Here is a 27,926-nt window from a genome sequence, read left to right as displayed (position 1 = left end):
GGCCCAAGATGAAGAAATATATTTGAGTCCATTCATTGCTTGCTCTGTGGATGGTTCCTGAAGGTATCTGAATAGGCCAGAAACATGGTTCTAACACATAATACATGGTGATGTTTCAGTTCGTAAAATGCTCTCTGTCTAATCATCATAGTCTGAATTTTGTCACTGACAATAACATAAGAAAGAGGGATTAGAAAGGAAAGATTAACAATTTTAAGAATGTGTAAAAAACCTGTATGGAAAGATACCACATTAAAAGCTTCACATGTATATATGTTCATAAATACCTTAATTATAATTATGTCACATGGGGAGATGGTGCTCCATTCAAAGGCCATAGATTGTCAAATAAAAGCCATTGTTGGGTGTGGAAAGATTCTTTTCCAGTTGTATGTCAAGGAAGAAGAAAGTAAGAGAGACTCCAAAAACAATCCGGTCCATTGCCCTTGCTCTTGGTGGCCGACCAGACTTCAGGGGAAAGCCCTATTACTGAAGATAACACATACTGTGGTCTTAGCACATGGAGAAGTCAAGCTAGGACTTACCTGGTAACCTCTTTTCTGATTGCTTGACTTCATCATTTTGAAAGGTGTTGTGTAGTCTGCAAGGAGAGAAAACTTACCAACAGTCTTACAAACTCTATGAGGTAAAATAAGGTCCAGCCTAGCAGGGTAGGCCATTAGTACACGATGGCATGAACGTTTGTGCGGTAACCAAGAGCTGTCAGACTGGATCAAAATCCTTTTCAATAGGAAGGAACTTATGCCTGGAGATGACGTAACCTTAACCAAGCACTTGTTGCTAGAGATATCATAGACTGGAGGGAGAATCTACTACTATTATATTGCTAAATGGCTATAGTATCCTATTGCCTTCCAAATATATATTCTTATAGAAGCTCCCACCCATCATCACAGAAGATTCATTTTTATTTATTCACTTTTATTGGATAGTGTATGCATTACATTTCAAATATTATCCCCTTTTCTTTTTCTCTCATTCCCCCTCTCCCTCCTCCTGCTTCTATGAGGATGTTCCCATTCTCACCCACCCACTCCCCTACACTAGGAAAATGACCCTTTATAGAAGCAAGGGCTTCTCCTCCTATTGATTCCAGACAATGCCATCCTACTGCTACATATGCAGCTGGAGCCATGGGCTCACCCATGGACACTTTGGTTGGTGGTTTCGCTCCTGGGAGCTCTGGGGGGGGGGTCTGGTTGTTTGGTATTGTTCTTCCTATGGGGTTGCAAACACCTTCAGCTCCTTCAGTCCATTCTCTAACTCCTCCATTGGGGTCCCTGGGCTAAGTGTGATGGTTAGGTGCAAGCATCCTCATCTGTATCAGTAAGGCTCTAGCAGATTCTCTCAGGAGACATCCATATCAGGCTCCTGTCAGCAAGCATTTCTTGGCATCTGCAATAGTGACTGGGTTTGGTGGCTGCATATGGGATGGATCCTCAAGTGGGGCAGTCTCAGGATGACCTTTTCTTCAGTTCCTACTTCATTCTATTTTAATAATAGAAGGACAGTAATGATAAGAACCATTACCATTTCTAGAGCAGAGAATAACAGTGCCATGCTAATTCCCAGCCAGAACATTTATTCGCACCTCTTTCTTTCAAGGCAACATGTTGCAAGGAATGGGAGACTGCTGTAAATTAGTATCTCTTGAAAATGAGATTCCTGGGAGATGTTGCCCCAGGAATTCTGAGGAGTTGTGATTATCTCCCAAGACCTGAACAAGGTCCAACCAGTCAACTTTCCTGTAAGAAAGATACCATGCCTACATGAGAAATTACAGGCATTTAACCAGGCCCAGGGTAGGGAAGAGGATGTTAGCTTTCCTTTAGGGTATGGCAGCTAGTAGAGTGCTCGTGCCTTTTATCCATGCACATATAGGAGAACTAACTGGGCTCAGTGATTATGTATTATATATTTGAATGACTTTGGGGATGAAGATATAGAAACATAGCAGGGGAGACAAACCCAGAGTTGAGGAGTGTGGGTGAAGGATATCCATATATAATATTCATGTATGAAATTCTCAAAGAACAAGTTAAATTAAAATCTTTAAACGAGTATTTTGACATTGAGGAGGCAGAGTTAAATGGATGGTACTACACACTGGCCAGCTATTATAGTCTAATTAATGAGCGCCTGGACCAGAGACTGAGCCCCTTTAAGAATAGAAGTGGTCTGGACATAAGGAATGACACTGAAGTGGACTACTGGCTGTACACACACACACACACACACACACACACACACACACACACACACACACACACACACACACACCATACACAAGATACACACATGTGATTACATGTACATACACACACACACACACACGCGCCCCACACCCACATACACACACACATGTGATTACATGTACATGCACACACACACACACACACACACACACACACACACACACACACAAACAGGCAGACATACAAACATATACATTCAAAACTATTTTTGAGGCATTTTTAAAGGTAGTACCCAAGACTGGAGGATGAGGAAGGAGATGCTTTCTTTTCATTTTAATTGCGTGAAGAGTTGGCTGACTCTTTGTCTTGTTGTCATTGCATTATTCATTTGGTGACAATTCTGCATTCTGAGAAGTGGCAAATTATGTAATCGAATTTTGTTTTGCATTGTTCTGGGTTATTAATTTCCCTCTGTCAACTAGCATTACTTTCTAAGTTATAGGAGAAGAACTTTGACAAACAACTCATTTCTGATCCTCCGTTCTAATTATGGAGGAGACACCCATTACTTGGAGATAATTAGTAAGAAAGAAGTCCCATGACTTTGCCCAAAAGATCCCCTGATATGGACAGTGCCGTCATTTGCAGAACTTGCGTACAACATGACAGCTACCAGGTGTTACAGGAATCTCTGTGTTAAAGGAAAGGGAGGAAATAAACCTCTTAAAAGCATCTTTCTAAATAAGCAGAACAGATTTTCCCACATAAAATGTCTGTTTTACTTTTCAACAGAATAACTTCCAGCTGTTTTAATGAAGGAACAAACAACTTGTGTCAGTCCACATGAATCGCGATGCTTCTGTATGTTCTGCTCTCAGAAATCCCACACATGCATGCCAGGTGCACAGGCAGGAGTGTGGAGGCTGCCCAAGCTCCCGAGGACGAACAGACATTGTCTGCATGACTGACATAGTGCCCCTTGAGATCCACATCTGAGTTCATTATTCAGAAAAATATTCTTTGGCAAATATTTACAATCTTGCCTTGGGTATGCTAGCTGACATTGCTGCATATTGGGTTATGAAATCTAAATGAAGTGAGAAAAACAGAGTCCTAATTTGTATTTTCGTCTTTCTTTTTTCAAAAGTGCTTTCTTTTAATGTTAAAGTGCGTTTTATCCTTCCTTATTTGGCTTATCAAAGCATGTCTGTGCATTCATGGAGAATGTAAGAGTAATAGCAGCCTCTCACTGATATTCAGAACTCAGTCTCCCAGTAAACGATTCTTCCTACATGCAAACATAACTGTTATGATTTCCCAGTTAATTGCAGCAGAAACAAACAAACAAACAAGCAAACAAACCCATGGGTTTCTGTTAAATTTTGATTGATAAAGAAAATATTTAAAATTTGTTCAATTTAATAGCAATCCATCGGAATGGAAGCAAAAGCATTTTAAAAAATATAATTCCACAGCCATAATAAAGTGGCTGTTTCTCTACACCCTAGATGATTTTTTTTTCATATTTCTAGAAGACTTAGTGCTTAGGGGAGAATACTATGTGAGCACCACTGAAAAACTATTAACACTGGCATGAGCTTTTGTAGCCTGAGAAATAATCCTTAATGTAGACTCAAAAGAAATGTGTCCTTTGAAAATTTAGGTTTGAGTATATCAAGAGTAAGCCTGATAATTGCCAACAATGATATAACAAGAGGTGTCATCTCAGTCTCCATCCCGCAGAAAGGAGCGACACCACGACCTTCTGCTTAAAGCAGTTTATTCAGGAACCTTTCTTTCTGCATGCAAGCAGGAAACTCTCTTTTCTTTACTTCTCTCCCTCTTCCCTTCCAGCCCCCAAGCAAGCACACTCCTTTATATCCTCCCTCAACTCCGCCTCCTCAGTCCAGACTGCATAATCTCAGTTCATAGGTCCATGTCACGTGGCCTGATCTTGCGTCATGGTGCGCCTGCGCAGCTCTAACAATGGGCGTGGCTAGTTTCAGGTGTGTGAGGAAGTCAGGTGCTAGTCATGAGACTTAGCTGCAGTCCCGGGCGCCATCTTGGAACTGCCGCCACACCCGCTCCCCACAAAGAGGGTTTCTGGAAAAATCAGCCCTCCTGTCTTACTTAGGGTCTTATTGCTGTGAAAAGACACCAGGACCAAGGTAAATTTTATAAAGGACAACATTTAATTGGGGCTGGCTTCCAGCCAGTGGTTCAGTCCATTATCTTCAAGGTAGGCGCATGGCAGCATCACAGCATTCAAGCAGTGCAGGAGGAGCTGAGCTCTACATCTTCACCCAACTGAGCATACGAGGAGGAGCTAAGCCCACCCCACAGTGACATGCTTCCTCCAACAAGGCCACACCTAATAGTGCCACTCCCTGGGCCAAGTATATGCAAACCATCACACTTACTAAGATGAAGATAGCCTCTAGCAGCTGATTATAAAGCTCATTAAATGAAATATGTGCAAGCGTGTGTGTGTGTGTGCTCGCGTGCATGCACGTGTGTGTGTACGTGTGTGTGCGTGTGTGTGCGTGCGTGTGTGTGCGTGCGTGTGTGTGCGTGTGTGCGTGTGTCTAAAGTTCCTGCAAATGTGATACTTTACTAAGGAAAATAATCTAATCCAGGGAAATTTACAGCATTTTAAAAAATTTGTACCAAATTGTGGATCCACAAAAACAAACAGAAACATTTGGTTCTTAGGCCAATCATAAAATTTTACAGCAGATAACATACCAATGAGAGTAAGGTTCATGAAATCCCTGGTATAATTACCTCTAACACATCTTAGCTGAGGAGTCACTGGGAAGATGAGTTACACAACCACAATGAAAGAGTGACATCAAAATGCAACAGTGGCGGCAGGTAATTGTGAAATTGTGCCCCTAAATGGAATTCCAGCAATCTACCCAATAATATCTAATCCATTATGGACCCATGGACTGCCGGAAAATAGAGACTTCCTGAATAAACAGCTATACTATTTAAAAATTAGACAATGTAGATTCTCTTTCAACAATTGTGATTTGATTGGCAATGAGCTAGGTTTCCAGAACTAGGCATGGCTTTCCTCTTGTTGAGCATGTCCAATCGAAGAACTGTTAGTACCTCAAGGTGTATGTGCCACTACTGACTCCTTTAGGTTATCATAGCATGCTGTTCATTGAGCTGGTTCACAAGTGCCATTAGTGGGTAGGATTGTTGGTTGCCTCTCTCCATTGGAAGCTTGGTTATCATCTTCTGGTGCTATGAAAACTAGTCTTCAGGGATATCAAGCACATGATGCCTTCCAAATTACTAACCTCCCACTTCTTGGGGGTAACCAAGGGCAAAGGCTCTATGTTTTGAAAGTCCCTGACCCATAGCCAGCAAGTCATAAGAGGGCTTCTCTGTCTGGTATCATGGTTTTTGATAAGTGGTTGTTGACTCTTTGGAGAAAGTACCATCAGTTCAGTTGAGAAAACTTTATTAAAACTAAGTATGTGTATTTACCCATGGAATTGCATACATAATTGTCTTTAATTTTAGGCAAGTAACTAATAGTATGGCTTCTTGTGGATTTTTAAGACATTCTGATTTTTATTTTACCCACTTCCTTATTTTTTTTTATTTTTACCGCTTTCCTCTTTCTTAAAGAGTCCCCCTTTTTAATTTGCATCATCAGATCAGTTTTATCTTATTTTCTCTCTTTAATGCCCTCCAAGCTCTTCTCCTGTCAATGCATTTTAACAGTGTCAATTTGTTGTATTTACAAGCATGTATACACACAGTAATCTCACAAATATTTTATCTAGCTTTAATTCCCTATTGTTTGTGTGTGTGTGTGTGTGTGTGTGTGTGTGTGTGTATCCCAATGTATAAACTTTATATTATTACACAATTTTCTAGCTCACCAACACTCTGAACAAGATTAGGGAAACCATACCTTGACTCAGGTTTATGACAAAAGCAAGTCCCAACACAACCAATGGAAAATTACCTCCTTCCTCCTCCACTCAGATGACTGATCACTTTCTTTCAGCTTCGTGTCTCTGCCTTGGAATAGATCTCTCCAAACAAACAGTAAATTACACGCACATCCTGTATTGTTGTCATGTTACTCTACATTTTGTCCCACTCATGCATACTATTTTCAGAAATAAGAAGTCTGAGAGCTTTCTTCATTGCTTAGAATAATTGTCAGCTCTGTCTATTTTTTTTTTTTTTGAGATGTCAGGATATATTAAAGGCACTTCCTTCAGGATACATGTTGGTAGCTAGATTCATAAATATGAAAAATCTTATGGCTTAAAGAAACATTTTCACATATTTCTCTTTGGAGAATAGAGATGCTTTGAAAATCATATTTGAAAACAGGGTGGAAGATCAACATCTGTAAGAGAAAAAGAACTCCTAGAATACCAAAACAGAGGCAAGGCAGCCAGTGCAAAGCACACCGGAATGCAAGCAGTTGTGTAGAAGATGAATACAAAAAGATAAAAGGAGTGACTAGTTCTCATATGCCACCTACACTTACGAATTGTTCTTCTATCTAAATGTCTTACCTTAACTAGCAACTGATAAAGCCTAAAATCATCAGAGAATTTCAATTGAGAGATGCTGATCAGACGGGCCTATGGCCATGTCTGTAAGGGATTGTCTTGGTAGGTCATAAATATGGAAGGCTCAGCCTACTGTGAATGGCACCATCCCTAGGCAGCTGGGTTTGGCTACATAAGAAAGCCTGTGAATGGGCTAGCAAGTAGCCCTCCTCTATAGTCCCTGTACCAAGTTCTTGTCTTAAGCGTCCCTCTGCTTAAAGGTTCCTGCTCTGGATTCCCTTAATAATGGATGGGGTTATGGAAGTGTAAGTCAAATAAAATTTGTAAATTGGATTTTGGTAAAACGCAAAAAAAAAAGGAAAGAAAAAAGAAAGACAACAAATTATGGAGACATAAGTGCAGTATCTTATTTAAATGTAGCAAAACATGGATACTACTGGTAGTTTACATATTTTCATAAGTTGTTTTAAAAGCATTTGTAAAATTAGCAAATATGATCAATAGATAGATGGATGGATGGGTAGATGATAGATTGATTGATAGACGGACAGATGGATAATAACTAGATACCATTTGAGTTGGCAAACTATCATTAAAATCCATCACACAAGTTTAATATCCAAAGTCTTACAAACAATGCAGTATGGTTACTATGGTAACATACACAGATTAATGTTTCCCTGATTCTGTTCACAATAGAATACCTAGGTAAAGTGTGGAATATTCTGACCATGATCTATAACACGAATCCTACCAGAAGCGAGGAGCCCATGTAGTCCATTTTCTGAAAGTTAGCACTTCTCATTGTGACAACCAAAGTAATGCTGGCTAATCTGTCTCATCATAACTTTTAAATAATACTATGATTTTTATATATTTTGAAAGGAAGGTGTTTATTTGGCATACTCTTACACATTACTGTTCCTTTTTATGGTGGGATATATTTTTACAGGATATTTTATGTATTTACATTTCAAATGTCATTCCCTTTCCCGGTTTCTGGTTCTCCCTCTCCCATACTCCCTCCCCCACTTCTATGAGGACGTTCCCCCTCCTACCCACACAATCCCAACTCAACACATTGGCATTCCCCTACACTGGAGGAAGGGATTCTCCTTCTACTGATGCCAGACAATGCCATCCTCTGCTACATACGTGCCTGAAGCTATGGGCTACTCCATGTGTACTCTTTGGTTGGTGGTTTAGTCCCTGGGAGCTCCAGAGGGGTCTGGTTAATTGCAAACCCATTCAGCTCCTTCAGTCCTTTCTCTAACTCCTCCATTGGGGTCCCCATGTTCAGTCTGACAGTAAGCTGCAAGCATCTTCATCTGTATTAGTAAGGCTCTGGCTGAGCCTCTCAGGAGACATTCATATCAGGCTCCTGTCAGCAAGCACTTCTTGGCATCAGCAATAGTGACGGGGTTTGGTTGCTCTGCATATGGAATTTTTATGTTTTATAACAATGCTGCTTCATTCTGTAATTATTCAAGGGACAGTTTCTGAAATAATTGTTAGTAGTATTTTTCTAGAGGAGTTAGGTACTAAGTTAATATTTTAGTTAGATAATTACAATTAAAATCTTCAACAGTAAGAACGATCTTTTTTTTTTTTTTTTGTTTTCTTTTTTTTTTTTTTTTTTTTTTTTTTTTTTTTTGAGCTGGGGATAACCCAGGGCCTTGCACTTCCTAGGCAAGCACTCTACCACTGAGCTAAATCCCCAACCCCAAGAACGATCTTTCTTAGCACCACCTTCCGTCTTAGGATTTTACTGATGCAAACACACTATGACCACGGCAAGTCTTATAAAGGACAACATTTAATTTGAGCTGGCTTACAGTTTCAGCAGTTCAGTCCATTATCTTCAAGGTGGGAGAATGGCAGTGCCAAGTCAGGCATAACACAGGAGGAGTTGAAAGTTCAACATTTTTTTCAGAATGCAAATAGAAGACTGGTCTCATCGCCAACTCCAACAGTAGCACATTTCCTCCAACAAGACCACACCTACTCCAGCAAGGTCACAGCTGCTAATAGTGCCACACCTGGGCCCAATATATTCAAACCACAATTGTCCAATGTTTTGTCTCTAGGATCTACTGTCCCCTAATAGACTTTACATCATAATATTCTATTCAGTTACATACTCATCAATAGATAAATTCATTGAAATAAATAATGTCTGTATTCTTCTTGCAAAGCAGCACCACCTAGTGCCCAGGCCCATACCTGAGCCTTTAGGGACAATTTGTATCCAAAATAACAATGTTTACTTATGTTATTTAACAAAATGCAATCAGGCCTGGAGATATAGCTCAGCTGATAAATTGTTGCCTAAAATGCAAGAATCCTAGAGTTTGAACCCCAGTACCATATAAATCACACTTGGTGACACAAATGTAATTCTAGCATTTGAAGAAGGAGGCTAGAAGATCTTAGCTTCTGCTTCATAGAGCATCAGAGGCTGACTTGGGGTACACAAAACTCTGACAAAGCAAAACAAAACAAAAAATAAAAGTTGTCCCTTTCATCTCTCTCTCCCCCTTCCTTCCTCCTTCCCTCCTTCCCTCCCTCCCTCCTTTGCTCATATAATAAATACTGAGTGTTTTCCCTTCCCTCTACTTTTTCCAGTTCCTCCAACCCAGTTTCTTCCATCCATCCAATGCTACTCCCTTTCTGTCTCTCTTAGAAAACAAATAAGTGTCTAAGATAATAAAATGATATAAATTAAATAAAATGAAACAAAAATTAAAATCTCAGAGTAGTACAAAACCAACAAACAGAAGAAACTGAGCCTGAGAGGAGGTACAAAAACCAGAGACCAGCTCATTCGACTCTCGGGTATCCCATAAAGACACTAAAATGAAAGCTATAAGATATATGATAAAATCTGTATGGTAAACAGGGAAAAAAATAAAAATATAAAGTATAAGATAAAATTAACAATGACAACTACAAAAGCAATAGGGCAAGTTCTGGATGACATTGTGAGACAAGGGGGTTGGGGATTTAGCTCAGTGGTAGAGCGCTTGCCTAGCAAGCACAAGGTCCTGGGTTCGGTCCCCAGCTCCGGAAAAAAAAAAGACATTGTGAGACAAGGAACTCCCAAACATTCCTCTGAGTTCCTTTTCTGTTTCCCATTGTATTACCGGGTATTCAGAATACCATTAAGAATAGTTTGCAAGAATCCCATGGGGAAAAATACATTTTCATTTGCAAGTAGCCACAAGTTGTAGATAGCTTCTGGTTTAGGGATGGCACTTACATCCACTTCCATATCAGTTTATTAGTACCCCATCTGTTGCAAACTCGTACAGCCCTCATTACTTGGTCTTCTCCATTCCCTCTCACTCTGGAATTCTTTCTTCTTCCTCTTCATCACAGTTCCCTACTCCCTGAAGAGAGGGATTTGGTGGACATATCCCCTTTAGGGATGGTCGTTTAAAAGTCTCTTAGTGTCTACATTAGTGTCTGTGGGTCTCTGCATTTGTTCCTATCTTGCTGCAGGAAGAAGTTTCTCTGATAATGGCTGATTAAGGCACTTATGTATGGGTATAACGGAATGCCATTAGGAGTCATTCTAGGCTTGTTTTGGTTGTTGTTGGTTTTAGAACAGAACTTTTTGGTTATTCTCTAGTTTACACTAAGTTCCTAGGCTATTTAAACTCACATTCTTGCTTTTCCAAGCAGGGTAGAGTGTAGGTTCCATTTCCTAGAGTGTGTCTTAAGTAAAATTAGATATTTGATTGTCACAGTCACAAGTTTTATGCCACAATTGCACCCCTATAGCTTTCAAACTTAACACCATTGTATATTAATGGGTTCATGGCTGGATTGTTGTTTGTATTTCTTCTTTGGTAGTATGCAGACTACCTGCTAGTATCAAAGACACTTGCACATAGGTGTGAAAGTTCACCGTAGCCACCATTTCAACTACCGCATGTTCAATGAGTTGCATAAGTGTTGTCTTCAAAAATAGGGCCTTATCTTCAGTACAAGGAGAGCAATTTACATTGTTAACAATAGCCTGCATTGTTTGGGGGTTCCTATCAGAACACAATGGCAGAATCAAATTAGATATAACTGAATCTCTGGATTGGAGCCTTCATTTGGTGAAAAAGGATATCTTGTTGGGGCTCTGTTTCCCCTTTATTTGATGATTTCATTAAAATCACCTTCATTTATGTATATTTTTTAGAAAGTTGCCGCAGTATTATGTTTCCATATGATGCTTCAAATGCCCCTTAATTTTGGCTGTCTCCACATTTCCTCCCTTTTCCCCCCCTTCTCTCTCCTCCCATTTTAGGTACACTCTCATTCATCTATAACTGTTCTATTTCCTTTCCCTACAGAAATCTATCTGAATTGCTCTTCTCCCATGCCAAGTCCCTTATTCTACATGTAACCTCTTTGATTTGACAATTATAGCTTGATTGTCACTGACTTAACAATTAATATTCGTACGTAAGTCCATGCATACCTTGTTTCTCTACTTTAGTGTGATTTTTTTCTAGTTGCATCACTTATCCCTGAATTTCATGATTTTGTTTTTATATCTAAGTAATATCTATTGTGCAAATGTACCACATTTTCTGTATCCATTCTTCTGTTGAATGTCATTAAGGTTGTTTCCCGTTTCTGTTTATTATGAATAGAGCAGCAATGAACATGTTTGAGCATCTGTCTGTGGGTAGCATGAAGCACTTTTGGGTATAAGCCCAAGAGTGATATAGTTGGATCTTGAGGTAGATTAATGCTCATCTGTTTGAGGAACTGGCAACAGATTTCCTAGTGGCTGTGTAAGTTTGCACTCCCACCAGTAATAGATGAATGTTCTTCTTACTCTACATTTTTCTGAGCATGAACTTGTTTTATTGATCTTCTGAATTGTGATGGATGTAAAATAAAATTTCACTGTAGTTTTGACTTGCATTTTCATGATGACTAGGGATATTGAACGTTTCTTTAAGTGTTTCTCATCCCTCTGAGTTTCATCTTTTGAGAGATATGTTCAGATCATAGTTTTAATTGAGTTATTTATTTTCATGTTATCTGGATTTTTGAGTAGCTTATATGTTTTGCATATTCTATCAGAATGGGTACAGTCTATCATATATGAGTAAACACTTTCCCCATTGTATAGCCTGCAATTTTCCCAAAAGATGGTGTCCATTGTGATGTAGAAGCTTTTCAGTTTCAAGAATTATTATTTTTTTTAAATCTTAGTTACTGTGCTAATGGCATTCCGTCCATAGTCTTTTATTGTGACATCAAATTCAAACCTATTCCCTACTTTCTATTTTATACTATTCAGTGTATCTGGATTTATGTTGATGTTTTTGATCTATTTGTAGTTATGTTTGTTCACATTGATAAGTATGAATCTATATGGATGTTTCTACATGCACCCATCCATTTCAAACATCATAAATTGTTGTACATGATGCCCTTTCCCACTGTGCATTTCTGATTTATTTATCAAAAATCAGGTGTCCATCTGAGTGTGGATTTGTGTCTGGATCTTTAGTTTGATTCCATTGATCAGCATGTCTATACCAATACCATGCTATTTTTTATTAAAATAGCTTTGTAGTAAAAATTTTAATTGGGAATGGTGATACTTCCAGTCATTCTTTTACTATTCAAAATTGTTTCAGCTTTCCGGGATCATCATGTTTTCACGTGAAACTGAAAATTTTCTTTTCAAGATTTGTGAAGAATTGTGTTGAAATTTTGATAGGGATTAGATTGAATCTGTAGATTGCTTTTGGAAGGATGGTCATTTTTGCTACATTAATTCCATTGATACTTGAGCATGGGTCTTCTGATATCTTCTTCAATTTGATATTTTAACATGTTATAGGCTTCCATTTGTTTGGTTGGAATTACCCCAAGATATTTTATATTATTTGAGGCTATTGGGAAAGGTATTGTTTCTTTGACTTCTTTTTCAGTCTGTTTACCATTTGTACACAGAAAAGCTACTTATGTATATGAGTTAATATTTCATCTAGCTGCTTTGCTGAAAATATTGGCGTTTTCCTTCGGAATTTTGGGGTCATTTATGTATAGTATAATGTAATCTTCAAATAAAGAACATAGACTTCATCCATTCAAATATCTATCTACTTGATCTCTTTCATTTGCAGTATTACTCTAGCTATGATTTCAAGTAATATGTTGACTAGGAATCATGAGAATAAACAACCCTGTTTTGTTCTTGATTTTAATAAAATTGATTAGAGATTCTCTCCATTTAGCTTGATTTTGGCAATGGCTTGCTGTACTTACTTTCATTACGTTGAAGGATGTTCCTTCTTCCTGTAATCTCTTTAGGAATTTTATCAAAAAGAGCTGTTGTATTTCATCAAAGGTCATTTCTACAACTAATAATATGAATCTAATAGTATCTCATTCAGTGTGTTTATATGGTAGGTTATACTTATAGACTTACATATGTTAAAACATCCTTACATATCTGGGATGAAGCCAACTTGATCATGGTAGGTTATTTTTTAATGAGTTCTTAAGATTTGGTTTGCAAGAATTTAATGAGAATTTTTACATCCAGGTTCATAAGAAAAACTGATATGTAATTTTCAATGAAATATTCTTTAGTGATTAAAATTCTGAAAAAGACAAATCTATTTAAAAGAATCTTTGCTGTTAAATACACTTTTAGGAAAATTCAAGGCCAAAATATATTCAAGAGAATAATTTCTTAGAATATCAAGATAGATAGTGTAAAATGAAAAAACATTCCTGCACCATAATCTGAGGGCTGAAATTACTCAGATTGTACAATGATAGAAGCCATTTCCATGTTTTCATAGATATCAAATTTTCAGTGCAGTTATTACTCAAGAATGGTGAGACCAAAGAGGTATAAACTGAAATTCAAAGACTTTAAAAAATTCATTGCATTACTTGAGGCTGCCATGCATGTTTAATGCTGCTGTTAAGATTTCACACAGAATTCTGACCCTTGTATATTCATAAACTTTCTAGAGTTTATTATCATAGAAAATAATTTTCTACCCCTAAAGCAAATTTTAAATATTTATATGTGATATAAATGTGATGTTCTTAAATTTTTATTATCTCCATTTAGTATGTGGACTTTATTTACAATGTAACTTTCCAGTTTCAAATAGGTTTTAAAGTAGCTAACAATAATATATTTTTGTAGTTCCATGTGCTAACGCTTGTAATTTGGAATTTCAACAAGAGTAGAGAGCATAATATATATATATTAGCTCTGAACCTTAAGCCTTTCTATACACTGACATATTGAACGTCTGCACGTCTGCACAGTGACATAAAAGCAGTGAATGGATCATCAGTGTATTTTGCACTTTGGATTTGGCTCTGTTTTTGGGATCAGGATGCATATGGAATGTTTCTGTGAAGTTAGCAAGCAGAAATCTTTCTTAACCAGGGGATCTTTAAGACAACCTCGGGAGCATTTGCTGTATGCTTACTATTGCACCAGTTTTTTTCCCCCCATCTTTATTAACTTGAGTATTTCTTATTTACATTTCGATTGTTATTCCCCTTCCTGGTTTCCAGGCCAACATCCCCCTAGCTCCTCCCCCTCCCCTTCTCTATGGGTGTTCCTGTCCCCATACTCCCATGCCATTATCACCTCCCCCCAACAATCACGTTCACTGGGGTTCAGTCTTGGCAGGCCAAGGGCTTCCCCCTTCCACTGGTGCTTTACTAGGATATTCATTGCTACCTATGAGGTCAGAGTCCAGGGTCAGTCCATGTATAGTCTTTAGGTAGTGGCTTAGTCCCTGGAAGCTCTGGTTGGTTGGCATTGTTGTTCTTATGTGGTCTCAAGCCCCTTCAAGCTCTTTCAGTCCTATCTAAGATTCCTTCAACAGGGGTCCCGTTCTCAGTTCAGTGCTTTAATGATGGCATTCGCCTATGTATTTGCTGTATTCTGGCTGTGTCTCTCAGGACAGATCTACATCCGATTCCTGTCAGCCTGCACTTCTTTTTTTCATTCATCTTATCTAGTTTGGTGGCTGGATATGTATGGGCCACATGTGGAGCAGGCTCTGAATGGGTGTTCCTTCTGCCTCTGTTCTAAACTATGCCTCCCTATTCCCTACCAAGGGCATTCTTGTTCCCCTTTTAAAGAAGGAGTGAAGCGTTCGCATTTTGGTCATCCTTCTTGAGTTTCATGCGTTCTGTGCATCTAGGGTAATTCAAGCATTTGGGTTAATAGCCACTTATCAATGAGTGCAAACCATGTTTTTTTTTCTGTGACTGTAGATCAAGAATCGACAAATGGGATCTCATAAAACTGCAAAGCTTCTGTAAGGCAAAGGGCACTGTTGCTAGGAGAAAAAGACAACCAACAGATTGGGAAAAGGTCTTTACCAATCCTACAACTGATAGAGGGTTTATATCCAAAATATACAAAGAACTCAAGAAGTTAGACCATAGGGAGACAAAAACCCTATTAAAAAATGGGGTTCAGAGCTAAACAAAGAATTCACAGCTGAGGAATGCCGAATGGTTGAGAAACACCTATTACCAATTTTAATGCAGTCATCCATAAGTTAGTTGAGACATTCAACACTTTATTTTAAAGTAGGTTCCGTGTTTGATGATTTTGGCCTTCTCTTAGCTAGTGAACACTGGTTCTGAGTATGATAGGAAAATAAGGTGGGGTGAATCAGTTTCTGTAGTCCATTTTTAAGTGTTTTAAATGAAATTTTGTTATAGTAATTCCAATGTAGTATGAGTATTGGCAACTTGTTACTGCTATTAGTTAAGGAATATCTGTGATTATTCAACATGTATTTTTAAAGAGCTTAAATTCTAAATCATCTGATAGTATAGATGATAAGAAGGAAGGCAACGAACAGAGAGAGCCAAAGCCATAACTACATACCTGTGTCTTCAGGTAATGAAGATTTCTACCTGTACCTATGGACATTGTAGGACTTGAGATTGATAACACGATTTCTGCAGCAAATCAGGTATTGAAGTCTACATATATAATACTTCAACATAGCTTGACTCATAAGAAAATTATATCATGTGATAGATTCCTTCAAGTTCTCAAATCCAATGCCTTCAGTAGACCTGAAGGCCACTGGATAGAGATAGAGATGTTTGTCACTATAACACTTGTCACTATTTTGTGTATATTTTATGTACAGGAAATGCTGGTGTGTTCTAACTATCATCTTGTTCCACAGTATTAGAAAAGTTAATGCTTTAAGTGCAATCATTACTTCATCTGCATGGCCTGTTCATATGAAATTGTTGGCTAAGTTACATTCATGTCATGGCCCAATTTTCTCATCACATAAATTTTGCAAACGTCTAAGATTCATGTTAATTGTTAGACAAACTCATACTCATTACTGGTAACATTCTGTCTAAAATTGTATTTGACATCTGAAGTTAAAGAATTTCAACTTTACACTTTACTAACTGCTGTGGACCACTCAGTATGTTTCTTGGAACATTTATTTGTAAAAATTTTGAAATTCTTTTATAATTAAGCTTTAATTGTTAAGATCATTTATGTCATTTCACACAAATATGTGTCTATATTTCCCTATTTAGAATAATAAGTAATATGATATTATGAGGACAGTTTAATATTTTATCTTTACATAAGTCAGTGGTAAAATATCTTGATTAATTATATTTTACATTATACACTCTATTCTAGAAAGTAAAAAATTTACGTTGTCAAGCCTTCAAAGCGTCTCAAAACAAAGCTTTTAATAAGCTTATGTTTCTCCAAATGGAACAATTTTTTAAAGTCCTCCAACATTGAATAGAAAAAGCCTACTGAGAGCTTAAAGTATTTGTAGTAAACTGTAGTCATGTCTGAGGGACAAAGATCCTCTGCTTTGACAAACCTACATACCACAAACAAATCATTAAAACAATTGAAAATAACTGAAGCTAAAGTCAAATCACGACGATTAAAAAATGCTTTACTCTTTGGTTGGTAGTTTAGTCCCTGGAAACTCTGGTGGGGCTGGGGGTGGGGCGCTGTCATGGTTGTTTGATATTGTTGTTTTTTCCATGGGTTGCAAACCCCTTCATCTCCTTCAGTCCTTTAACTACTCCTCTGGGGACCCTGTGCCCAGTCCAATGGTTGGCCATGAGCATCCACCTCTGTATTTGTCAGGCTCTGGCAAAGCCTCTCAGGAGACAGCTATATCAGGCTCCTGTCAGCATGCACCTCTTGGCATCAGCAATGTTGTCTGGGTTTGGTGTCTATACATATATAGGCTGGATCACCAGGTGTGGCAGTCACTGCTCCAAACTTTGTCTCTGTATTTCCTCCTGTGAGTATGAGCTTCCAGGGACTAAACCTCCAACCAAAGAGTACACAAGGAGCGTCCCATGGCTCCAATCCCTTATGTAGCAGAGGATGGCCTTGTCATCAGTGGGAAGAGAGGCCCTTGGTCCTGTGAAGTCTTGATGCCCCAGTGTAGGGGAATGGGAGGGTGGGGAGGGGGGAGGGAGTGGATGGGTCAGTGGGTGGGTGGGGCAGCACCCTTATAAAAGCAGGGGGAGGGGAATGAGGTAGGGGTTTTCCAGAGGGGAAACTGTAAAAGGGGATAACATTTGAAATGTAAATAAAGAAAATATCTAACAATTTTTTTAAAAAAAAATGCTTCATAATTCTACAATAGCACTGGATCAAAAGAAGTTTGAGAATAAATACAGGAAGGGGATACCATTAAGAAATCACTTTTCTTCTTGCTCATAGTTCTAGAATGGCCATGATGTATTCTGGAAGCTATGGTGGAAATGTTTCTATGCAAATCTATTTGTAAACACAAGCACCAGGGAAATTCTCCAAGAGGGCTCTGTTTACCTGGATATTCAGAGACAGAGTGGAAAGCAATTACAGAAGGAATTCCCCAATTTGTATAAGAAGTGCATTTGGAAAACAGGGAGGGAAAAGAGTGCAAATACCGCCTGGGATTTCCAGCAAGGCATTGGTTAGCTTCATTCTTTTCTACTTCCTCAGTCTAAGTACTGACAATGTGTGACTTGCCTTTCTCCCCAAAGCTGATAGCAGATACCTTCAGATGTTACTTCTGAACTTTTGTATTCTAAAAATACAATTTTCATAATTCCATCCCATTAATGGAAATTTGCCAATGTATTGATAAAGATATTACAAAGCATACAAGAAGGACCCAGTAGACACATGTAATCTAGTCCTCCCAGTGAGTTAAAGGAGGAAGATCACAAGTTCAAGGATTTTCTGTGCTACCATCGAAATTCAAAGTGAACTTGGGAAACTCAGTGAGATTCTGTCTCAAAATAAAAAGTAAAAATGGACCTGGTGTTATTTTGTGGTAGGAACCATGCCAGCACATGGGAGGCCCTAAACTTTATCTTCAGAAACACACATATCCACATGCACACACCCTATTGCCATATCCAGATAGCAACATTGTTAATAAGCACCCCATGCTACTAGGGATACAATAAACAAAGTCAAAATAAATCTCTTTTAGGTTCTTTAAAACTTTTCACATTCAATTCCCTTTATTGCCTGTTTTGTAAATGAAGCCTATTATACTTTCAAAGAAGCCTAATACTAATACTTCTCAAACTATTCCCATAAAATAGAAACAGAAGTAACACTATACAATTCAATCTATGAAGCCAAAGTTATGATGATACCTAAACCACACAAAGACCCAACAAAGAAAGAGAACTTCAGACTAATTTCCCTTATGAATATTGATGCAAAAATACTCAATAAAATTCTCACATACAAAATCAAAGAACACCACAAAATGATCATTCACCATGATCAAGTAGGCTTCATTTCAGGGATGCAGGGATGGTCCAATATTGAGAAATTCATCAACATAATCCACTATATAAACAAACTCAAAGAAAAAAACAAAACAAAACAAAAACGACATGACCATCACATTACATCCTGAAAAAGCCTTTAACAAAAATACAATACTCCTTTATGTAAAAAGTATTGGTGAGATCAGGAACTCAAGGTCCATACTTAAACAAAGTAAAAGCAATAGACAACAAACGAACAGTCAACATTAAACTAGAAGGAGAGAAACTTGAAGCAACCACTAAAATCAGGGAAAGGACAAGGCTGCCCACTCTCTCCCTATCCGTATATCAATATAATACTCAAAGTTCTAGCCAGAGCAATTGGACAACAAAAGGAGATCAAATTGATAAAAATTGGGAAGGAGAAAGTCAAGATGTCACTATTTTCGGATGGTATAGTTTACATAAGCGATTACAAAATCTCTAACAGAGAACTTCTGCAGCGGATAAACAACTTTGGCCTAGTGGCTGAATATAAAGTTAACTCTAACAAATCAGGAGCCTTCCTCTACTCAAAGGATAAATTGGCAGAGAAAGAAACACTTCACAATAATCATAAATAATATAAAATATTTTGGTATGATTCTAATCAAACAAGTGAAAGATCTGTATGACAAGAACTTCAGGTCTCTGAAGAAAAAAAATCAAAGACTTCAGAAGGTGCAAAGATCTCCCATACTCATGGATCAGCGGGATTAATAGAGTAAAAATGGCCTTCTTAAAAAAAGCAATCTAAGAACCAAGAGATTGGTAAAAAAAAATCTTACCAACCCTACATCCAATGCAGGGCTAATATCCAAAATATACAAAGAACTTAAGAAGTTAGACTCCAGAGAACCAAATAACCCTATCAAAAAATGGGGTATAGGTCTAAACAAAGAATTCCCAACTGAGGAATTTCAAATGTCTGGAAAGCACTTAAAGTAATGTCCAAGATCCTTAGTCATCAGAGAAATGCAAATCAAAATGACCTAGATTCTGCCTCACATCAATCAGAATGGCCAAGATTTAAAAAAAAAAAAGGATAAAAAACAAAACAAACAAAACAAAACAAAAAACTTAGGTGACAGCAGATGCTGGCAAGGATGTGGAGAAAGAGGAACACTGTACCATTGTTCATGGGACTGCAAGTTGGTAAAACCACTTTGGAAATTAGTCTGGCAGTCCCTCAGAAAAATTGGAAATAGTTGTACCTGAAGACCCAGATATACCACTACGTGGCATATACACAAAAGATGTTCCAACATATAACCATGATACATGCTGTACTATGTTTATAGCAGCCTTACTATAACAACCAGAGAAGCTGGAAAGAACCCAGATGTCTCTCAGTAGAAGAATGGATACAGAAAATATGGTACATTGTCACAATGGAACAGTACTCAGCTATTTAAAACAGACTTCATGAAATTCTTAGGCAAATGGATAGAACTAGAAAACATCATCCTAAGTGAGGTAACCCACATACAAAAAACAAAAAACAAAAAACAAAAAACAAAAAACACATGATCTGTACTCACTGATAAGTGGATATTAGTCCAAAATCTTAGAATATCCATGATACAACCCACAAATCATATATGGAGTTTAAGAAAAAGGAAGACCAAAGTATGGATGCTTCAATCGTACATAGAAGGGGGAACAAAATAATCACAGGAGGTAGAGGGATGGAGGAACCTCAGAAGCAGAGAAAAGGGGGAGGGAAATAAATGGGGGGGGCAGGACCAGGTACTTAGCCATATTTTGATGAGCAATTATGATGATCCATATCTTGGCCATTGTGAGTATTGCTTCTATGAACATGTACAATTTTAGTTAAGATTTAAATTTTATGATTTTATTCATGTATACTCATTGCCCACACATTTTTATAAGTATGCCATGTGCTTTGTGAGACGGATGTATATGTGCAACTGTTGCAGAGCCCTTTAGGAATATACTCAGAAGCAGTGTCCTTGGGTCACAGAATAGTCCCACAATTACTTTTTCGAAGAACCCCTTGTTTTGATTTTGATTAAGCATGTACTAATTTGTCTTCCCTACAGCAGTGTGTAGAACTTCGTTTTCATCCACATCCTCCTGAGAATTTACACAATTACTTTTAATTCTAGCCATTCTAACTCATTGTGAAAACAGCACCATTCAGACACTTGTCAATTTGTTTCCACTTCCAAGGAAGCATCTGTTCAGATCATCTGTCAACTCTAATTGGCTTGTGGCTGCTCGTTAAGATTTTTGAGTCCTTTCTCTGCTGCTTGTAATAATCCTTTTCCTAAGGAAGAGGTGGTAAGGTTTACTCCAGTGGTTTGGTAGCTCCTATCTTCACTACTGATTGTTTGCTTTGGTGAACAGAAGCTCCATAGTTGGTTACACAATCTTACAAACTGCGGACAGACCAATGTGTTCTTCTCAGTCCCATGTTATGAATTAGAGCCTAACTTTGAGGATACAGAAGCTGATTAAATAAACGCTTCTATGTTTGATTTTTAATTATATGTGATTTTGTTTGCTATTAAAATTTTACATAAATATTATTTTGCCATGTAGAAGGATAGCCACTCATCAACTGTCTTGGTTATTTGTCTTTGAACATAAAATGAGACTCAACTGGATGGTATGCAATTACATTTTCTTTTTTCTTTTTGCCTTTATTTGACTTTAAAAATTAGAGACCTCGCATTTGAAATAATTACTGATAAAGAAACAAATATGTTTGTCTATAATGATTTATCTCTTTTATCATTAGAGACTTTAAATTTACTCTTTTTCTTCATCAATGAACAAATATATTGAGTTTATTTGATATCTGCAGTAGAAGGATGCTTCAATTTTCTTTCCTCCACTGAGCATATGCTGTAGCAATTTTATTCAACATCACTGTGAAGATTATGCTCAACATCTTAACTTTTAACACTCAAACTTGACTCTATATAATTTGAATTTTAGTAACATGCCAAAATGTGAACTGTATAGAAACATTTTCAGGTCAATCAGATGGTGAGGCAATGGTTATTTTTGATGTATTCATTTCTTGAATAGTAGGTGACAATTTTGCCATATTTACAAGTCTTGGCAGATTGTTTTTCTCCCTACATCACTTTCCTAACTGCTTTCTGACTTCCAGCATTCCTAACCACACACCTGCTAGCCACTCAGTTGATTATACTTGATTATTTCTAGCATCTGTTAACTTGGTTCTGCTACTTCCAAAAGATTCTCTCCCTTCCTTCCTCCCTCCCTCCCTACCCCTTGCTGTGTGTCTCCTTTCTGTTTGTACCTCTGTTTGTTTCTCTGTATGTATATGTTTATATATACATATACATGTATATATATTATATCATATAACATACCAAATACATAATACATTATAGTTATCAAATGCCTCAAAGTTTCCTCCTTGGAGTTATTGGGATTTCTTTACCACTGTGTGTGTGTGTGTGTGTGTGTGTGTGTGTGTGTGTGTAACAGAAATAATTTTGATTGTCACTTCTCAGGTACCCTCCACCTTACTGAGACTGGATTTCTGATTAGCCTGAAACTTCTTAGATAGGCTAAGCTGGCTTACCAGTGAACCTCAGTAATTTTCCTAACCTTGTCTACCCAGATCTGGTATTACAGGCACACAGACCTACAACTGCCTTTTGAAATTTGGATTTGGATCGTGGGGATCAGATATTATCTGAGTTATTTTCTCAGGTCTTTCTCTAAGCCTTTAGCATTATGAGTATATGTAACACCACGGTTTAAAGGAACTTGTATGAAGTTATGCCATCATGTCTCTCTCAAAGATAATTTCCATGTATTTATTTTCACTTTGAGTTGTCATATTTAGACTTTTCTTTATAAATTGTGATTTAATTCATTTTGTGTAGCCGTAAGAACACTTTACAGTTTTATTAAACTCACTGAGTCTACCTGGTTCTGCCAGTATATGTATGGGTGTAGGGCCATCTACTGGAGCATATACAGTGTCCCTAGGGCTACATCATAAAACAGTTAACATTCTTGCCCAATCATTCCTCAATTGCCACTATGTCCTCAGCTAAGGAAATGATTTCATGAATTCCTCCCGCATCCATGCCATGATTTTCTCTGGCTTGATCTTGTGCATCTGGTTGCAGTCACTGTGCAATTGCCCTGTTATACTAATAAAACAGTCTCACATCATTTCTCTTACAATAAGTTTACCATTTCATCAGTAATGGTATATGACCTTAGTGGATGGGTGTATAATATGCATGTACCATTTAGGGCTCAACACTTCACAAATCTCTCAAAGTCTCTGTACATTGACTATTTGTGGGTCTATGTACTTATCACCACCAACTACGAAAAGCTTCTCTGATAAACTGAAATAAACTATGACTATAATGACAAATATTGGGTTCAGCTTAGTATTATATCCTTTTAGCTGAATAAGAGTAGTAAATTATACCCTAGTGCCCATGACCTATCCGGTCATGGGTTCTTGGCCCACTTAATTATACCAGGCATGAGGCACATCTTGAGAAGCAGGTCACCCCATATCTAATCACAAAGTGCTTGCTTATTTCCGTTACATTTGTATCACTGCTGCACTAATGTGCATGTCCTGCCATGCCTGTCATTACTGTGGTATACATGGTTCATTTGGATGAGACTGTTCCTCTCCTACCCCGACCTCCTGCACCTCACCCCCAGTACCACACATAACATCTTTAATTACTGTGACAAGTAGCCAGTAGGAATAAAGTGCCTAGAACAGTATCAACTTGATCCCCTGCTATCTTAGGATCCTTTTTTATTGATGGGGGAGATGTCTTCAGAAATAAGATCCCTTGATGACATCCTAGAGAACGATCAAGACAATGCCAATAGCATGTATTGCTTGAGGATCTCTGGGATCCTCTGAGCAACTCCTTGAATGGAAGTACTCACATGTAGCACTGAAATTTTTGTTTGGTAACCTATGACATCTGGGAGAGACATATCCCCATGTGTACAGTAATACCTTTTATATTTGTATGCATTTTAGGAAACATCTATAGCAATGAGCTTCTATATACTGTTAAGATTTCTGTATTGGTAGTTACTCTTTCCATTCTACCTCTTCAAGCTTGCTCTCTCATCCCATCACTATCCTTGTCTGCTCCATTGATTCCCTTTCCTGTTTCATATCACCTGTGTGTTAGTTTCTTTTTCTTTTTTCATTTTTTATTGGATAGTTTATGTATTTACATTTCAAATGCTATCTCCTTTCCTGGTTCCCCCTCCCCTTCATTCTCCCTCTCCCTGCTTCTATGAGGATGCTCCCCCTCCCACCTGCCCACTTCTACCTCAAAACTTTGGCATTCCCCACACTGGAGAAACGAGCCTTTACAGGACTAAGGGATTTTTTTTTCCTATTGTTGCCCGACAATGCCATCCTCTGCTACATATGCAGCTGGAGTCATGTGTACTCTTTGTTTGGTGGTTTAGTCTCTTAATTGTCTTGAAATTTCCCTTCTCATGGCCTCTGCTTTCAACATTACAGTGGGTGCTCCTATTTAAACAGACATACATAAAGTTTCAATGTAGAGATACAGATATGATCGTGAATGTTGGACCCAAATATAAACCCGCATTCCTATCGCTACCTTGTTTTCTTTCAAAGAGGTCAAAACGAAATGTTCATTGGAGAAACGATAGCATCTTCAAAAATGGTGCTGGGAAACTCGTTAGCGTGTATATAGAAGATTGAAATGAGATCCTTATCTCTTTCTTTGCATGTAACAGCTTCAGATGCATCAGGGACTCAACTTAAGACCTGCTACTCTGAAGGTGTTAGAGAAGAAAATATGTACTATGTTAACTTCTATTAACTTCTATTACTGGCTAGGATGTTAGCAACCCTGAAATTAAGACGTGTGAGAGGCACTGGCAACTTAACAGTTCCTTGATTGGTAGAGCTTTTTTGTTTGCTTGGTTTTTTAATTTTCTCAAATCTGTGTCTTTTAATATGTTTGGTGAGTTTTATAAATCCATCATGCTTATGGACATCTACATACACACATATACATATATACATATATATACTATATACATATAGATATATATACACACATATATATATATGGCATTCTGTACATCACTAGGAAGTCTTTAAGCCAAAGATGAAGTGCTTGCCACTGGGGGTGAGGGGGATGGTGGTGCAGCAATGACTGTCAATGTACCTGCATTGTACCTACATCACCAGAAGGTATCATCCTTCCAGAAGATGTGATCCTTACAAGGAGAATGAGGTCCCTATTGCTCTTGTAAATTGTGTGCAAGATGCTTCAGAAGCAAATGCATAGCGGCTGAGTAATAGGAAGGGTAAAGTGGTAGACATTGCCAAAGTAAGAAGGTACATTCCATAAATTAGTTTCCTACACCATCCTGTGGAAGTTGATCGCTATTGATAACTCCAAGTTTCAACATAGTTACATATACATAAACATACTGATTTGATGCAATATTAACATAGGCATGCCTATATATGTGGATCACTCAGTGAGCTTAATTGTTGTCTACATGGGATGTGCTATAGTTGTTGCTATGTCTTTTTTCGTCTTTCCAGAATATTCTACCATTTGTTATTTTTGAACTCTGAGATTTTATTGCTATTGAGTTAGGTAACAGAAAAGAGGCTAACTTATTGAAAAATCCTGTGGCTGTGTCACAGTCACAACTACAGCATCAGCTCATTATCATCCCAGGAGCATAGTGGTGCTTGGAATTTGTGCCTTAGCTTAAGGCTGCTCTCCCATTAATATCTGTGCTGGTAATACTTGAGTTTTCTCTCAGAAACCTTTTAGCCTTCTGAATTCCTGGTTTATAGGTTAGATCCAGGTTGAGACTGACCATCAACATAAGAATATCTATTCTGATAGCTATTAGTTCATTCAAACAAATTAAATCATCACATTCCTGCATGTTAATTTGTTTGAAAAGGTAGATTCTTGTTTTTGCCACTCCTGAAAACAATCTTGTGCAGATAATTTACTTTGTAAATTGAATGTCATATATCTGATAGGATCTGACTGGCATCTCCTAGTTAAATAAAAGGCTATGGTAGATTTCATGCTTCATTTGTATAATATTGGTATCTATTATCTGACTTCCATTAAAAAAAACATAAAATTCTCTTTGTTCATAAGCCAATCTATGCAGCCTCAGCAGCTATCGGTGTCAGGTGTTGAGACAGGTTATCTCTCAATTTCAGACAAGTTCTTAATGGAAAAAGAATTCACAGAGTGGCTTGTGTGGGGCCAGACTTCCAATCTCCTGTTATCATTCTCTTTTACTCTTCCATATAATGCTGTCACTCTTGCCCCCCAGAAGGTTTATCCTGCTCCTACTGTTCTATTTTTTCAGCCCGATACAACATAAAGTGTTTTTCTTCGTCATTTCTGAGCGTCATCTTTATTTTAGGCTTCAGGATCTGTAAACTTAACATATTAGTTTTGGAAAACAATTAAGTACAGGGCTTCCTCTCTTGTAGATGAAAACTCAGAAGCTTATGAGTAGAAAGCTGTAGGCTTTGTAGCTTTTACGTGGAGGATTTGAAGATTGGACTACATTTAATCAAAATGGAATAGCAGTGCTTTCCCCAAACTCAGAAATGTTGTTAATAATGAGAAATCAAAATTAATCATCATAAATCATATCCTTTTCAATATTTTTACAGTTCCTTTTCTCTGCAATATAGAGATATTAGATCTATTTCCCATGTCAAAAATAAGAAACACACTTATGTGAGAATGTGACATTCTTTTTATTACTCTTGCTATCACTGATATTGTTTTTACTATATTTTGCAGTCTAATTTGGTAAATATTTTATATTATTCATTACTATTCTCTCCTTAAACCCCACTAGGTCTTTGTGTTGTTTATGCATAATGAATAAAATGGTTTTATTTCTTTTGCTTGCTTATTTATTCGTTATGAAGAACCAACATTTAAGGTGGATTGAGGATTTGTGTGATACTGCTGATTACTGAAAGATTTGATTTATTCGTGTACTTTATGTGTATATATTTCAAATGTAATAATCACAAAGCTGAATACGACATCTGTTTCTATTTATGGCAATGGTTTGTGGTAACTCTTACTGTGTTGGATAAAAATAGTTTGAGCATAAACATTGATTGATAGAAATGAAAGTATGTTGTGGATTCTGAAAGAGCACAGCAGGGAGTCTATCAGAGAAACAGACAAAGAATAAGTCTGAAGGCAGCAGCTGGCTAACTAGACAAACAACCAAAGGCAAGTACATCAATCACCGTTCCCTTTCTAGACAACTAATTCGGCCTTGCATGAGTTTATATTGGTAATCTTTCCCAAAAGATATGCATACAATGTCTGCCCAGTACCATAATAAAATCATGATTTTGAAATAAGCCTGTATTGTCAGCCCCAAAGCCTGATCATTAGTCTGTGTAGTGAGAGTTCCCACAGACCTCTCTATCACTGCTGAAATGCCGACAAAAATAGTAATTGCTTTTTTCTCTAGGATCAATTTTGTTGCCATAGTTCAGGCTTCTGAGCAATCATTCAATCAGGCCGTTAGCCAAGGTCCTTTTACAAAGTCTTTTCTTCCTCTGGGAGTCAGCATTCAATTCCCCAGAACTTATAAACATTTGGTTAGCTCAGAAAATGTTTTCCTCTTCCCCAATATCTTCGATGTTCTCTGTAAATTTAATCAAAAATATTCAGCAACTCTATTTAAAAAAAATACTACTCTTTTCTGCAATGTGGTGGAGAAGCAGGGGCATTATCAAGGCTACATAAGTAATGGCCAATATAACTTAGAGGTTTCGACTTTAAACACAATTGCTTCCTTCTTTTTCAAAAATACAGTGTGTCCTCCATCCATGACCAAAATTGGATAATTTAATCGACAACATAGACAGTATCTTTGGAGAGGAAGGTTGAGTTTTCCAACCTATGAAGATGAAATGCAAGCTGATGGTAGATTGGTGTCCACCTGGAATATATTCTGAAGTTTGTTAACTACTGTCATTATGGGCATGCTAAAGCTCTCCTGCTGTTCCAAATACTGAAGGATTGTTCTACACAGCATCCATTCTGTGCCTTACGTCACCTCTACACACCATCTCTGCCTTCCTCCTCTGTTCTCTAAGCTTTGCTTTATTGTCTTCAAACCTAAAAACTATTTCTTGTGTTCTCTTCCAAATGCATAATGTGTTTCCTATTCCACAAATTAAGATAATTTAGGACAACTTACTGAAAAACATTTCAAATCTCCCTCAGTGACCTTGTCTTCTTCTTAAAAAACAAAA

General features: G+C 37.6%; 1 protein-coding gene across 1 annotated transcript in view; it reads left to right on the top strand.

Annotated features, from left to right (window-relative positions):
- Positions 1–27,926, top strand: part of Ccser1 (coiled-coil serine rich protein 1) — a 1,322,544-nt gene that overhangs the window by 884,544 nt on the left and 410,074 nt on the right. The window lies entirely within an intron of this gene.

Source organism: Rattus rattus, chromosome 6, assembly GCF_011064425.1.
Source record: "Rattus rattus isolate New Zealand chromosome 6, Rrattus_CSIRO_v1, whole genome shotgun sequence".
NCBI classification, from domain to species: domain Eukaryota; kingdom Metazoa; phylum Chordata; class Mammalia; order Rodentia; family Muridae; genus Rattus; species Rattus rattus.
The sequence above is the reverse complement of the archived record's forward strand: the minus strand, read 5'-3'. Positions and strand labels throughout refer to the sequence as shown.